The following is a 17,134-nucleotide window of genomic DNA, read 5'->3' as shown; positions in this document are numbered from 1 at the left end:
ATTAAATTACAATTATTGGATATTACATTATTTACATTAAATTACAATACACTTCTCCAAGAAATTAACGCACCACCTTAAAAATAGGGCATTTTTGATGTCTCGAATTTTCTAAACCTGTTGTCTCATCTGAGTGATTTTTTTATAATATAGCCTAGGCTATAGGTTACATCCTTAAGCTTGTCATGCACTGGTAGCTATACTGTAATACATGTATATTATATCATATCGCTCTCTATAGTAATGAGTGAGCCTGCAGACAGGGAACTAATGGTTCCGTATGTGCAGGCTCACTCATTACTATAGAGAGCGACGTGATATAATGTATATTACAGTATAGCTCCCCGTGCATGACAAGCATAAGGCAGTAACCTATAGCCTCAGGCTATATTATTATAAAAAAATCACTTAGATGGGACAACAGGTTTAGGAAATTCGAGACATCAAAAATGCCCAATTTTTAAGGTGGTGCGTAATGCACTGTATATATAGGTAAACTTATATACAGGCTGTAACAAAAATAAAATTTTTGTGTTTATTTAGTTGGCTATCTATTATAGTGTACAATCATCTAGAATATTTTGAACAAACTAAAAACATGAATATATCATCGAAAAAATAATAAAAAGGTCTTAAAATGCTTGGTTAGATATTAAGATCTAGTTAAAAAGAAACCAAAAACTGTATATTTTCTACAGAACGTAGATTATGAATTTTTAAGCCAGCTAATCCCATTTATTATACAGGGTGTCCCGAAAAGATTGGTCGTAAATTAAATCACATATTCTGGGACCAAAAATAATTTGAATGAACCTAACTTACCTTAGTACAAATATGCACACAAAAAAAGTTACAACCCTTTGAAGATACAAAATGAAAATTCGATTTTTTCGAATATATCGAAAACTATTAAAGATTTTTTATTGAAAATGGACATGAAGCAATATTATTGCAGTAACATCTTAAAGAAAAATTATAGTGAAATTTGTGCACCCCATAAAAATTTTATGGGGGTTTTGTTCCCTTTAACCCCCCCAAACTTTTGGGTACGTTCCAATTAAATTATTTCTGCGGTACCATTAGTTAAACACTGTGTTTTTAAAACTTTTTTACCTCTTTCTATTTTTTCGATAAAGCTCTTTTTATCAAGATATGGCTTCTTTTTAAAATGGTTCAAAATCAGTGTTGCCAATCGCATTTCTCTAGATTATCCGATGATCGCTCGAAAAATATCCGATTTGTTACGAAAAGGTACGCTAGGTCAAAAATTATTCTGTTTTTAAAATCAATGTTGCCAAATGTTATTCTTTTAGTCCTCTTAACAACCATCAAATAACAAAATCCGTTGTTCGTACGCCAATCAGTTGATTGTAATCAATTATCATTATCATTATGATAATTAACATAATTAATTGATTAATTAATTATTAATTATCAATTAACGTAACAATTATTAACATAATTGATTAATTAATCAATTAATCTCATAATTGTAATCAATTATGTTTTCAGCAACCCAATGAAAGTTAATCTATTGGATTCTCTGTTTCACAGTTTAAAAATTTTCGTTTATAGACGAAAATCTCGTATCCTAGCTGATTACCTAATTCATGTATGTAAATACTATTTACTTACACTATTATTATATTATTCGTGTTTTGTATTATGGTAAGTGTTAAATTCTAAATAAATAAATAAATCTAAATATTTCATTATTTGGATCGTTATATTTATTATAATTATTTAAGTAAAAAAAACACTTTTAAATATTATTTTATTAAAACGTAATAACTACCTAAAACTAGGTACTAGAAAAATAAATAATAAATAAATCAATACAAAAAAACTACAGCTACATTAATAGCATAGGCGCAAAATTTCTGGTCAATGCTTTTAAAATGCAATATTTTTTTCGAGTCCTGAGAAAGCTAATAAGTATTATTTAAAAATTTAAACGCAGAATGAAATATTATATTATTACCGAGGGCCGAAAGTCCCAGAAGACTTCTATAATTTTTATTCTAATAAGTTACATGGGTGAAAGGAAAAGAGAATATTGAGTGTGATTTTTAATTTCAAATATCTCATTCAAAAGAAACATTTTCTTTATTCTAAGGGACTTTCGGCCCTCGGTTATAATGTAATCTTTCAAATACAAATGTGTATTTCAAATAAATGAATACGTTTAAAGATTATTGGTCCGAAACTTTGCGCCTACGCTCTTTTAACAACCAAAGATTTATTACAACTAAAACAATAGAAATGTATTTGACAGTCTTGTAGTTATTAAGATATTAAGGTTATTACCCATAATACCCGTGGTGCGTTCAACGTTTAATGCCCGACTAAATAATTTTTATAGGCAAAAAATTTGAAGAATTTTTGAGTGAATTAGTAGATATCTAGATATTACTAGTTTCAAATAAGTAGATTTTTCTACAACCACTATTCCAAATGCATTCTTCTGCACAATTTTAGGTTAACAAACTTAATATTTTCTCACAGAATAACTGACAGTAGTGTGCAGAAAAGTGACGTTTCTGTGCCGGAAAGTTCTTTTCTGCATAGTATCATTACATTTCTCGAAAAAATCATAAATATAATTAGGTATAACATGTTTTGATGAATTGGTTTTGTTTAAGATATTAGATTTGACAGAACTTTACAAAAAAGAACCGATTTAACTAGGTACATCTCATGTCCGAAAAATCTGGAAAATTCGCTATTTTAACACATTATTTTAGAATTTTCCATTTGGTATTCTACAAATGACTACCTTATTCTGAGTAACGTTATATATTTTGTGTACATCTGTGATTAAAGTGTAGAAAAATATATAACCTGTAAGACAGGTGATATTATTCTTAATTATCGAATAGAAATTAAATTATTTATTATTTACTAAATTATTAACTATTTTATTTTACAATTTTATTCTTAATAAACATTTTATAATTATCAATTAACCAATAAGGATTTAGCAATCTCAGCAAGATACGTCAAATGAAGTAAGGCAGTGCATTATATTGTTTTCATTATTTGATTTGGTCTAAAACAAATTCATTATTATATTTCAATATCCACACGTTAGTAAAAATTTTTACCCACCTTAACATTTTTTATTAACCATTTATCGATTTATCCATTATTGGGACCGTGCAAGTTCGGCAAAGCGACCCCTATTTCTACGCTCTGTACTATTATTCGCACTTTTAATTATATTGGCCAATTATATGGTCCTGGTTACTGGATAATTGTCAAGGCCATAGTCCAAAAAAATAAAAGAAAAAATAAGATTCAGGTTATGTTATGAAAAGTATAAATAAAATTAGTTATTAAAATGCAGTACTGCAAGCAAAATACAATTAATTAAATTTACCTTTATATAATAATTGCATATCATATCAATATTGTGGAGCAATATATAATTTTCCTGCTTCATTGACAGAAGGTATGAAATATAGGTCAATTTGACAATTTCAATTGACAATATGAATTGTTTAAGAAAGTTGCAATATTTCTCCGCGACTCGCGCAGGGTCGTTTCTCATTTCCCTTTCCAAGTACTTGCACACCGCGAATAAAAAAGTATTTTCACAAACCAAAACTTATTTCAACAGACGTTTACTTAAGGCTATGGGTACATAATTCGCAAATATTTTACGTGTATCCCTACTTTTTCTGTCTTTACACGGCAAATTACGCGTAGTAAAATTCACACTGGTATGGATATGTAAACATTACTAGAATGTCATTCTACTTGAAAATGTCATCATTAATTTAAAGAGATGGGTTTTGAATGTTCTTGGATAACTGTTATTTTTATAATTGGAAATTATTAATTCAGTTAATAAATGTGATAATTTTTTCACTATGTATTCAGTGATTGTAATAATTTATTTGTGCAACAAAGACTAATACTCAATCGAGAAAAGAGGAAAAGTGTTAAAGTGATTTTTTAATAATATATTGTTATGGAACGCTTACAATTTTGAACATCTTTAACAACAAAATACTTGGACCACAGAATATATTATCCTGATGTATTCTCTGCTTGGATCTTCCACAAATAATACACAATAAATAACTTTTTATTAAGTTCACGTCTTAAATCAATTATTTATCAAATACATTATATTTCAATAATATTTAATCAATAACTCAACATATCGGTACTCACCGGAGGGACCGCAGACGTTCGGAAACAATTAGCGTCTCTTTGCAAAGACAATGACGTCGACTTTGCAAAGTAACAAGACACTTACTCAACACACACACTACACATTACTCCCCTGACTTAGTAATAAGTTATACAATTACGTGGCTAAAGGTTCTAGTTCTAAACCAAAGCCAGAATCAGAAAACAAAAAAAAAACTCAACATATTCCCGATGCAATGTCAAATATTTAAAATTGTCACTGATTGTCAGTGTCTGACTGACAATATATGCTGACAATATTATATTCGGCTGACTGCGTTGTAAGACAAAGATAGATTTGAAAAATATTACCACGGCATTGTGTTTATTTTTTTCGAATATTGAAAAAACCAATAAATATTTTTGAAAAATTTAAACGCAGAATGAAAGACTAAATTATTACCGAGGGCCGAAAGTCCCTTAGAATAAATAAAAAGTTTATTTTGAATGATATATTTGAAATTTAAAATCACACTAAATTTTCTCTTAGTTTTTCACCCCTGTAACTTATTAAAATAAACATTATAGAAGTTCTCAGGGACTTTCGGCCCTCGCTAATAACGTGATCTTTCATTCTGCGTTTAAATTTTTCAAAAATACTTATTAGTTCTCTCAGGATTCGAAAAAAATGAATCCCCATTTGAATAGCATTGCAGCCGAAAATATGTACCGATCCTCTTAAGATCTGCACTACATACAATGAAAATAAAACTAAATCGTGGGTGAATTTGCTTTCATAGGCTTAAAAACTAAAAACTCATAACTAACATCGGACGGCAGACGGTTTTTAGGATTAGTATGTCTTAAGTGCACGCACTTGTGCATTTAAATTCTAAACAAAAGAATTGGCACATGTCCCTTTTGTCAAAAGATGAAAAATATCGGATGTCACTAACATTCATCCAGTATAAAAAATTGGGTCGAACCAAAGAAAATTAATATGTTGTTGGTGTTGGGAATATATGGATGAAAAAGTTTTAGTATATGGTAGATACACTGAAAAATATCCGCAAATATCCGATTTATTTAAAGATACGAAGAAGATACGACAACTCTCAAAAAGGTACGCAAATCGGATAATTATCCGCCGATTGGCAACACTGTTCAAAATATACCTAAAAATGTAAATCATAAATAAATTTTCATATTATTAGTCTCTACAATCGTACTTAACCATATACAAATATGTGGTGGATTTGACAAATATTCAAAATATCACGATAAAAACTGACTTCAAAAAAGTACTAAGAGGCAAAAAAGTTTTAAAAACATTGTGTTTAATAGTACCACAATAATAATTCAATTGTAACTTACACAAAAGTTTGGGGGGGGGGTTAAACGAACAAAACCCCCATAAAATTTGTATGGGGTGTCGGGTGTCCAAATTTCACTATACAGTGGAACCTCGATTATCTGTCTCTCTATTAACTGTTAACCATTTTGTAAGAGAGACTAAAAACTTTTGTTACAGTCACCTCCTGTTTTCATATGATATTTTTTGACATGTTTTGTAGTAAATTCAATTATCTATTTACTACAAAACATGTCAAAATTTACATGTGAAAACAGATGACCCTAAAAATGGTTTTTCGTCTCCTACAAAATTCATGAAAAAGCAGATAGGAGGTATTGTCACATCACCGACGATATACCAGAAGTATATGTGGCCATACCAAATAATACATCCTTGATAAATATAAACATTTTTATTGCACAAAATATATATATTTCTATATATATATATATATATATATATATATATATATATATATATATATATATATATATTTTTCCATAATCATCACTACGATGATGATTCATTTGTATTGAATTGTACATTGCAATTCTCTGATGTTTGGGAAAAAGGGCTTAAGTCAGAATTGCACATCGATAATGTTTTGATGATTTCTGGACCAGAAAAATCGGCTCTTTTTATTGGTACATACAGTTTAAGTCTGCAACACTTTTTTTATGGTCCAGAAATCATCAAAACATTATTGATGTGCAATTCTGACTTCAGCCCTTTTTGCCAAACATCAGAGAATTACAATCTGGTCATAACTGACCAATGAGCAATTTTAATTTAACCTAAATTACTACTGTTCCTTAAAATGAAGAGCTTACCCTATAGCGTCTCTTATCTAATCTAACAAGATCGTGCACTATTCTAACATACACAGGCACACAAGCACTACGCTCTGCTTTTCACTATCACCTATCACTCAAACTAGTTCAAAAGGCTTTGTCCTCTTCAATCTTCTAGTTTGTCCAGTAGTAGATATCGAGGAGCTGGATTTCCTCAATATTCTCATACTTATGAAGTTGTTGTTGCTCATGACCTCCTGCTATCTTCTTGATGACTATATTATCCAGGTTCCATTCCTAGGTCTTGATATTTGTTTATAAAGTAATATCTTATTATGCATCGACAATGTGGAGTTTCTTCCAACTAGTCAATACACTTTTTATAGGTATCTTTCTTTTGCCTTTCATAGCCACAACAAGGCTATAATACGTTTCCTTCCTGGTTTTTTTGTAGACCACTTTCAGCTGATTCTAAAAAATTAAAATGAATGGTAATTTTTCTATTCTTTACAATTAAAAATCAAAAGAAATAGGAAATAGGTACTACTATTTACAGGTAATAATATGCATAAATAATTCGTTTCCTAAAGAATACAGAAAATTGAAAACGTTTTTATAATACTTACATAATTGTTTAAACAAAAGAGACCCAGCCAGAGCAAAACTAACAGACAGAACTGCAAAAAAGCCACTAATTTCCATTTTCCCACCCCCTTATCTTATATGCATTTTCCAATCAAAATTTTTAGGTTGTCATGAGCATGAAAGACTCGACCTCAACAAATAATAATAAACAAAAAGCTCTACTTCCACTTCCCGCCAAATAGACACAGGTTGGTGACACTGAATTCACGCCAAATAAATGAAAAAATAGAACAATTTTCTTTTTCGTCAATTTCTTCACGTGAAGTTTATAACGAACAAACTTAGATGTCAAAGTGTGCTTTTACACGTCAAATTTGGCCTTGAATAACTTGGTCAATTTCTTGTCCAATTTATTGTTGATGTAAAGTGGACTATAGGTATTTAGTCCATTCCGAAGTTGTAGTTTGTTTTGACATTTCCGTTTTATTTAAGGCTATGGGTACATAATTCGCAAATATTTTACGTGTATCCCTACTTTTTCTGTCTTTACACGGCAAATTACGTGTAGTAAAATTCACGCTGGTGTGGATATGTAAACATTACTAGAATGTCATTCTACTTGAAAATGTCATAATTAATTTAAAGAGATGGCTTTTGAATGTTCTTGGATAACTGTTATTTTTATAATTGCAAATTATTAATTCAGTTAATAAATGTGATAATTTTTTCACTAACTATGTTTTCAGTGATTGTAATAATTTATTTGTACAACAAAAACTAATAATCAATCGAGAAAAGAGGAAAAGTGTTAAAGTGATTTTTTAATAATATGTTGTTATTTTGGAACGCTTACAATTTTGAACATCTCTAACAACAAAATACTTGGATCACAGGATATATCTGATGTATTCTCTGCTTGGATCTTTCACAAATAATACACAATAAATAACTTTTTATTAAGTTCACGTCTTAAATCAATTATTTATCAAATACACTATATATCAATAATATTTAATCAATTTCTCAAAATATTCCCGATGCAATGTCAAATATTTAAAATTGTCACTGATTGTCAGTGTCTGACTGACAATATATGCTGACAATATTATATTCGGTTGAGTGCGTTGTAAGACAAAGACAGATTTGGAAAATATTACCACGGCATTGTGTTCATTTTTTTCAAATCCTGAAAAAACCAATAAATATTTTTGAAAAATTTAAACGCAGAATGAAAGACTAAATTATTACCGAGGGCCGAAAGTCCCTTAGAATAAATAAAAAGTTTATTTTGAATGAGATATTTGAATTTAAAAATCACACTAAATTTTCTCTTAGTTTTTTCACCCCTGTAACTTATTAAAATAAACATTGTAGAAGTTCTCAGGGACTTTCGGCCCTCGCTAATAACGTAATCTTTCATTCTGCGTTTAAATTTTTCCAAAATACTTATTAGTTTTCTCAGGATTTGAAAAAAATGAATCCCCATTTGAATAGCATTGCAGCCGAAAATACGTTCCGATCCTCTTAACCTAACCTATGTTTTGTGTTTTATTGTGTTGTATACAAGGAGTTGTAGTTGTATATTGAAATTGAATTGATTCTTGTTTCATTGAATATAGAGGAGTTGTTCTGTTGCAAGTTGTTCTAGTTTTGTTGTTTTAAAATCTGCGAAAAACTATTTATAGATAATGGTGAACTTAAACAAGAAATGGACATGCAGTTTGCTGATTACTTAATTGTGTACTCACAACACATAGGTACAGGCATTATGCAAATACATACCATTTAGAGGATACTTCATTCAAATTGGAGGACTCTGCGATATTGGGCTTCCTTAATAGTTTACCAGACGTAGACACTGTCTTTTTCTTGGTAGAAAATGACACCTGTTTCACCCTTTCTGAATTTTCTCAAGTCTCATATTTGGATCAACGTGAAATTTGTTGGCTTTCACAGCTTTAATTTGATTAACGGCTGTCATTAAAATATCTTCACTGTTGCATTTTTGACCTAATGCAATTACTTACAGTGCTGAGCAGATAGTATCTCATGTAATTTCTATCTATCCCTCGGTTTTTGATGTGTGCGTAGGTGCTGAAGACTCCAGTTCTTCCCAAATATCACTGCTTGGAACTTAATTATTTAGTGTGACTCATGTAATACAAAGGTAGTGAATGTGCTGGCAAATATTTGATTGAATTAAAGATTTGATTGAATTTAATTTAATAAAATAATCAAGGCAAGTACATGAGTAGGAATGGTAGCATATTTTACATAGTATGTAGCTGACAAGATAACATACATTAAACAGTTTCTCTGTAACAGTACATATTTTTGAGTTTGTTTTATTTTTAATTATCCATTTTTTAAATTCATCATTTCCTTCCACACTTTCAATATCAAATTTATAATTTGTGGCTACAATTAATGGCAGTCAATCAATCAGTCCTTTTTCCTGAAAGCCACAAAAATGTTGACAAAATTAAATCAAAACATATTTACAAACCTTTTGTTATCTGAATTAGTCTTTCCACTTGTTTATCTCGAGTGTAGTGTGTCAAATTATGCATGCTTTTATCTAGTTGTTTCACCTTTTTATAATACTGTGCATACTCTCCAAGTACATATTTGTATTTGTTAGTAATTCCTTTCTATAACAGTAGAACCCCGACTTAGTATTCAAACTATAATTTTTACTCAGGTACTCATAAAATTTAACAGTACCAGAATCATTCTCCAGTTGGAAAATTCAACAAATCTTTTTAAAAGTTGTTAACTTCTAAAGTACTTTGTATAAATTTCAAGCACTTGTATACATACTTCCATTCTTTTTTCAACTACAGAAATTTTTGTTAGATTAGTTTTCCAGGCACAATCAATGTGCCAGGAACAAAATAATCGATTAGACACAGCTGTCACATTATCACTGCTGTCCATCCGTTATAAAAAGTTTCCATTATATCTCTCATAAACATATCTGTAGTGATATTATTAGGTAGAAATTGTAGTATTCATTCTATTTGAAATCATGTATGTCACAGCAACGCCTTCACCAATATTAGTTCCATAGGTACCATCAATACAAACAATTTTTTTTGCAAATGTCATGACAGCATAACGTTGTACATATATCATTCATAATAATAATGCAGAAATCTGAGCAATCTAAATTATGCTGACTATCCTCAGAGCCTTGAGGTCTGTAGTATAATACACTGGCTACACACTACGTTTTGCCTGAGACCATGTCTGCAGAGACTCATTTGCGCAGGTAAGAGCAGCAAGACGGTATCACATGTAAGCCTCCAAGCGCCGCCTGTACTCTCGTCAACATGCTGAAGATTTTACCTGTGCAGTTTTACTTGAAGTGTGGTCAGAAGTTCAGTCCGGCAAAAGTTTTCAAGGTGGACAGTCGAAATGAGTGATATTAGAAGCATTGCAAACCTATTCTTAATTGAAGAGTTGTACAAATTTTTGAGCTGGCATGCATTATGGAAGGTGAAAAGTAGAGAATGAAGCATACACTTTAATGATTGAAAAATTAAAAGAGGCAATATTTTATTTTTATATTTTTAGTTCATTCTAAAATAGAGAATTCTTTTAAATCATATAAATTTCTTTTACCATTTTAGTATTTAATTTTCCAATATTGGGGTACTACTGCCAAAAAAAATTTATATACTTATAATAATAGAATATAATAATTAATCAACTTATGTATTTCTGCTAAGTTCTTGTGGCATATTTAATGTAGTATTATGTTCATATGGGATTGAGCCACTGTTGTAGGTGTAAAGAAAATTGCATTTCTTAATTTACTACTGATTGGTGTTTCAATTTCCACTCCGGAAGTCTTTCTACTCTCTACAAAAATTTAAGCAGAATTTTGGGCATGGATGCCAAATTTTTGTCGAAATAAAAGATGCTAATCGAATTTCTAACTGTCTAAGAAATTTCCTGCTATTTCTATTGTTGACACTTGACACACATATTTGTTGCATATTTGCGTTTGTGGAATAATCATATCTACCTGAAAAGGTATTTTGTAAGTTTCTATCAATTAAAAACCATGATTAATTTAAAAAAATTTCTTTATTAAACTATATCTACGTTCACAATATTTAGAACTTGAATTAAATTCTATAATTAAACTATATTATGAATTACACCATGGCTATTTTGTCATGGTACACTACCTTCATTATTGAAATACCATAAAAAAAGTTTATCCTTAGTTTGCTTGGCGTCTCTGGAAATACTTATATAATGTTATCTCTGCATATCAATGAGATTAGAATCTTCTGTTCTTAAACCATTCCTATTGTCAACGTCTAAGCTTCCAATGGGAGTATAGGTTGAAGCATATTTAATTCTCAAAAAGTTATGGAGTACACAATATGTCATGACAATGATATATACAGTTTTTAGATTTAAATTAATAGTGGTATGGAAAATTCAAAATCTGTTAGCTAAAATACCAAAGGCATTTTCTACAACTCGCCTTGTCCTTGACAGGCGGTAATTGAATATTTTGCGTTCATTTGTTAATTCTCTTTGATTAAACGGTTTTAAGAAATGTGGAGCTAAGGCAAAAGCTTCAACACCAATAAACACGTCACTAAGCATTTTATCTGAACCACTGAGGCGATCAAAGACTGGAATTTGTAATGTATTTTCTTTTAATTTGTTGTAAAATATTGTTTGCTCTATAACACCTCCATCACAAATTCTCCCATTCACGCCAAATTCGTATATTATGAACTCATAATTAGCATTTACAACTGCCATCAAAACCATACTATGAAATCCTTTATAGTTATAAAAATAGGAACCTTGCCCATTTGGTAGAATACTCTGCACATATTTGCCGTCAACGGCACCGAAGCAATGGGGAAAGTTCAATCTTGCTTCAAATTCCTTTGCTATATGTTTCCATTATTCTTGTGGCTTTGGAATCTAACAAAAATATTTTTTTAGGATTTCTCTGACACAGTTTCCAGTACAGAACTGCCACAGGAATCTCCAGTGGAGTTGCAACCGCTCTCACGGACGTCCACAAATCAAGTTACAAAACTGTTACATGACTCTATTGGAGTTGCAACCGCAATTGGATAAAAGTGAAATTCGAATAATGCCAGAAAGACTATAACCGTCCAAAGTGATAGTGTGAAATTAAAATCAAATGATTACGTATAAATCATATTTATAATAATTATAAATAGTAGCTGTATTTTTTAAATAAACAGATTTGATAAGTTATATTATTTTTCTACAGTTGGTATGTTTTAATAAATATATTTTAAGACTACTGACAGTATTGTTGGTACTTTGGATCTTTTATTTATAGTAGAGGATCCAATATAATGTCGATCTGCACCGATCTGTTTAATAATGGATTAAAATTATTGGATATGTAATTTAGTATGGTAACAATTATAAAAAACAAGGGGTGCCCGATATAATTTTGTTCTGACTATAATTAACATGCATACATAATCGAAAACCTCTTATACCCGAAGGTGTCGAGGTGTACAAGCTCTCTTAAATTTTTTTCTACAAATGTACACCACTCTTTTCTGTCTCTAGCTAGTTCCTTCGGCTCACTCTATGTCTTCCCTCTTTCTTTGAGAATCTTGCTTATCCTATTGTTCCATGTTTTTCTTGGTCGTCCTGTACAGTGTATGCCAGTAGTACAGTCTCATTTACGCATTCAGTATTATTTTCTGTCATCCATGGTTGAAATTTAGCGTATTCCTTGTCATAGATACGTTTATTTGGTAATAGATTCTCAGTCGCTTTATTGGCTTTTTTTCAGAAATATCGAATTTCTCTTGCATTCTGACTTTTTTGACAATTTCACATAGAAAAACTTTGTTTATGTTAATACCAAATTGCTAACCAACATCACTTTTCTACCAACAGTACTAAATACCTGCTGCGATACAGTATTTCTTCTAATTTATTATATTATAAAATTAAAACTTTAACTGACGCAATGAACCGCTATGACATAAAATTTTATATTCACCACATGCATAATTATGTAATTTATAAGCTTGTCGCCCTTAGGGTATAAACATCTATTTAATGCCCTTGATACATAAATAACTGTTTAATATATAAAAAAAGTAATTTTTTAATTATTCATTAATTATAGTCAAAACAAAATTATATCGGGCACCCTTTTTTTTATAATTTGTAAACATACTAAATTACATCAAATAATTTTAATCCATTAAACAGATCGGTGCAGATGGACCTTACATCATATCTCATTAGACTATTAAAAGGCTATTAGATTAAATTAGAGGAATTAGGGATGGTGCCAAAAGAATGTGCAGATAAAATTCGATTACGAAAACGTCAAGAATTACAGAAAATTGGATGCATATGCAGTAGTCATATAATATTAAAAGTAAATAATGTCACAAATGAGGTTTCTATGACATTTCAAAACACATTATTATGGCGTGTTTTGGGCATGATATAGTGTTGAAACATATAGACCATTAGCACTAAAAACATAGGAATAAATCGACTTTTAAATACAGCACCTAGAGACTTTAAACTTTTCGTGTCTAGAGACTTAAACATGTCTATGGTCACGTCACCTTCTGGATGCACTACCTGGTGCCCAAGATCACTGCAAAGACATGTTGTCTTCTGGAGTGTGGAGGATTTTTGAGCACCGGGGGTCATTTCCACCCATTTTTCTATAGTATACCTTTTTTCTGACACCATCCTAAACACAATACAAAAAGTTGCAAATCTCTAGGTGCTGTATTTAAAAATCGATTTATTTTGTGCTAAATGCCCTGCTCTAATATTCGCATTTGGAATTACTGCTAATAATATAATAAATCCCTTTTAATGCACCAATTTAAATAAGACTCCTATTATCATTATAACAAACATCACAAATTTTAAAACAACAAAGCTAGAACAACCTTGGACAGTTTAAAAGTCTCTCTATATTCAGTAAATAAATAAAACAAAAAATCAATTCACAAGTAAGTGTAAAGGCAAAAAAGGCATAATATGCCTGTATATAATATATTATATTATTTTATGATACACATATAGGTTATGTCAGAAGGGAAATGTCAAAAACAAAACTACAACTTCGGAATGGACTAAATACCTATTACCTATTGGCCATGAGCCGATGGGTAGAGGGGATTTGACAGCTTTCGCCAGCGCTGTTAGTGGCAGTTTTGTGCATTTATCTGATAAATTTAAATGGCGCGCCATGGGGAGAGGAGAGGGGATTTGACGGTTTTCTCCAGCGCTGTTAGTGCAGCGTTGCCACATTTAGTAGATTTCTACTTTTTTGGTAGATTTTTGATATTTTTTAAAAAATTCTAGTAGGCAATATTTTTTAGTAGATTTTTGGTATATTTCAACATTTTCTTATGACTAAAATAAAATTTGCTTTTTAATAGTATTTACCCCATTTCTAAATTAATTTTTAGACATTTTGTTACAATTTCCCAATGTCATTACCGAAAATAAGATTCAGGACGTAGATGATGAATATTAAACAGAAATGAAACTGGATTCTGGTGTAACAAACTTGGAGATTTCAAGTAGCAGTGCAATCAGTACCTATTTCAGGTGTTATTGAAGAGTTCTGGCATTCGGTGAGCCTGTTAGAAGCTAACGATGGAAAACTAAAATATCTAAGGCCCGGTCTTTTCACCTCCGAATAAAAGTTATTCGGAGGTTTATTTGACAGATTTACATGTAATCTGTTGGATAAACTTCCTAATACATATTTATTCGGAGGTGAAAAGACCGGGCCTAATTATAATAAATGTAACTTTGCAAAACAACAAATGTTGTGTTTGCGTGTTTCTAATGTAAAATGCGAAATAATTGTTTGAAGAATGTGATCCAGACATGCAGATGTTAAAATCAGTGGATGACAAAATATTATATACAAATATTAAATGTGAAACTGATAAAAATTAATTATAGTTGGTCATTTTGTTCCCCAGTTAAGATATAAAAAAGTTTGGTTTTTGTTTACAAACAGTCATATTAATTTCTAGTTAAACTCCCTCTGTGGCTCAGTGGTAAGAGCGCCTACCTTTGGATCGAAAGGTCCGAATGGTCGTGAGTTCGAATCTCACCAGGGTAGAGAATTTTTCGTTTATTATAAATTAATAAATGAAAATAGTTTCTATCCTTGTGGGATCGGTACCCACCGGAGGGACCGCAGACGTTCGGATACAAATAGCGTCTCTGCAAAGACAATGACTTCGACTTTGCAAAGTAACAAGACACTTCTCAACACACACACACACTACACATAACACTAGCTACCTGATTGGTAAAATCCACTGTACCATCACCATGCCAATGCCCATTAGTTGTCGAGGCATTAGCTAAATAAAAAAAATTTCTAGTTAGTCAGCTGTTATTTTTATTATAAAAAGTCCTAAATTATATACAAATATATTAATACAAGTTTTATAGTATATTTTAATTTTTGATAAGTAGATTTTAGTAAGCTAAACTTACTTACAGTAGATTTTCTAAATAAAATGTGGCAACGCTGTGTTAGTGGCAGTTGGCAGTTTTGTTTTGTGCATTTGATAAACTTCATAAACTGAAATGGCGGATAATATAGATTTTTCAAAAAAGAAAACAAGATATTGCAGCTGTTGTATTGATTCATGTAAAAATATTGAATATAACAGTACTGGATGCAGTTATTATATTCGGAAACATTGCGTACATGTCCTGCATCAACTAAATCCTTTCCTTTTTTGGTTTTGCTGATTGAAATTGGATATCATGCTGGGAAATAAGACTTGAATCCAGTATAATGTTTAATATCCATTTTGATAGAATTCAAACAAATTACAATTCATACAAATTACAAATTTTAATAAGCAAAGCAGTAAGCACACAAAAATAAACAGAGGTAACTTTTAAAATGTTAAATAATTCATATAAACTTATTCTTTTTCTCAATGGTCTCTTGCGTAAGCACTGATCCAGTCGCAAGAACTTATATATTAAATATTAAAATTATAATGAATAAAATAAAAAAACGTAATTAATTTTACTATTAATTCTGTGTATTCGTTTAGTAATCAGGTTACAATAATATTTCAGTTCATAATTTGTGTCTTTCTAGATAAGTATCTATTTTTCTCGTTTTGTATATTTCACATACATAAATTTTATCAGAAAAGTATAAGTTTCAAACCGCGAGATAGCGCTACCGTCGAAACTCACAGCCAATACTGTGTTTAGCCGCGTCTGAGCACAACCTTAGCCGAGAAAACCCGAAGTATCGTTTATGAAACAGAACGAAAACTTGAGTACGACGCTGCCGTAAGGTCGACTTGGCTGAGCACGGCCTCAAGTATGGCTTGAGTACCGACTATGAATACGGGGCTTAATGTATTTCTAATTTCTGAGTAAGAATTGTCTCTTAATGGTTTGTGTAATTTAAAACTTAAACATCTAATGTGGACGTCTATTGGACGTTAGATGGACGTCTATTGGACGTTAGATGGACGTCCATTTAATGTTAGGTGGACGTCCATTGGACGTTTGGCAACGTGGCATTTGGACCAAACTAAGACGTCCTGTTAAGGTCCAATTTACGTCCCCTAGGACGTCCGATTAAGGTCCAATTTACGTCCGATTAAGGTTCAATTTACGTCCGATTAAGGTTCAATGTACGTCCGATTAATGTCCAATTTACATCCGATTAAGGTCCAATGTACGTCCCTCGGACGTTAAGTGGACGTTCATTGGACGTTTGGCAATGTGGCTTTGGACCAAACTACGACGTCCTGTTAAGGTCCAATTTACGTCCCCTAGGACGTCCGATTAAGGTCCAATTTACGTCTGATTAAGGTCCAATTTACGTCCCCTCGGACCTTAGATGGATGTCCAATGGACGTTCGGTAGCGCGACATTTGGACCAAAATAGGACGTATAAAGGACGTTCCTCGGACGAAAACGGACGTCCAAGGGACGTCCTTAAAGTCCGTGAAGGACGTCCTTGTGCTCTGGTTGTTAATTCTTCTACGGAAACTAATAGTGACATTTTCCAGCACTCATTAATGCTCATTTGATTCCAATTGCACCATACCATAATTTTATTAATATCAATTTGAAGTTTTTTACAATCTAAAGGCCGCGTCCCACCATCAAATAATTTGATCAAACTGGTTTGAGCAAACTGAAAGTGACAGTTAGTGACGTCACGTCCTGAGTGTTCATTGTGGATAATAATGAAAAATTT

At 31.2% G+C, this 17,134-nt stretch overlaps 1 long non-coding RNA gene across 1 annotated transcript; it reads left to right on the top strand.

Moving 5' to 3' along the window:
* Positions 1 to 7,002: 7,002 nt before the first annotated feature.
* On the top strand, positions 7,003 to 12,126 carry LOC126888853 (uncharacterized). Its single transcript, XR_007699676.1, has 2 exons — positions 7,003 to 8,624; positions 11,845 to 12,126. It is a non-coding gene; the product is annotated as an uncharacterized LOC126888853 (long non-coding RNA).
* The last annotated feature ends 5,008 nt before the right edge of the window (positions 12,127 to 17,134 follow it).

Source organism: Diabrotica virgifera, chromosome 7 (assembly GCF_917563875.1).
Source record: "Diabrotica virgifera virgifera chromosome 7, PGI_DIABVI_V3a".
Lineage (NCBI taxonomy): Eukaryota > Metazoa > Arthropoda > Insecta > Coleoptera > Chrysomelidae > Diabrotica > Diabrotica virgifera.
Note: the sequence above shows the minus strand (reverse complement) of the source record. Positions and strands in the feature narration are given on the sequence as shown.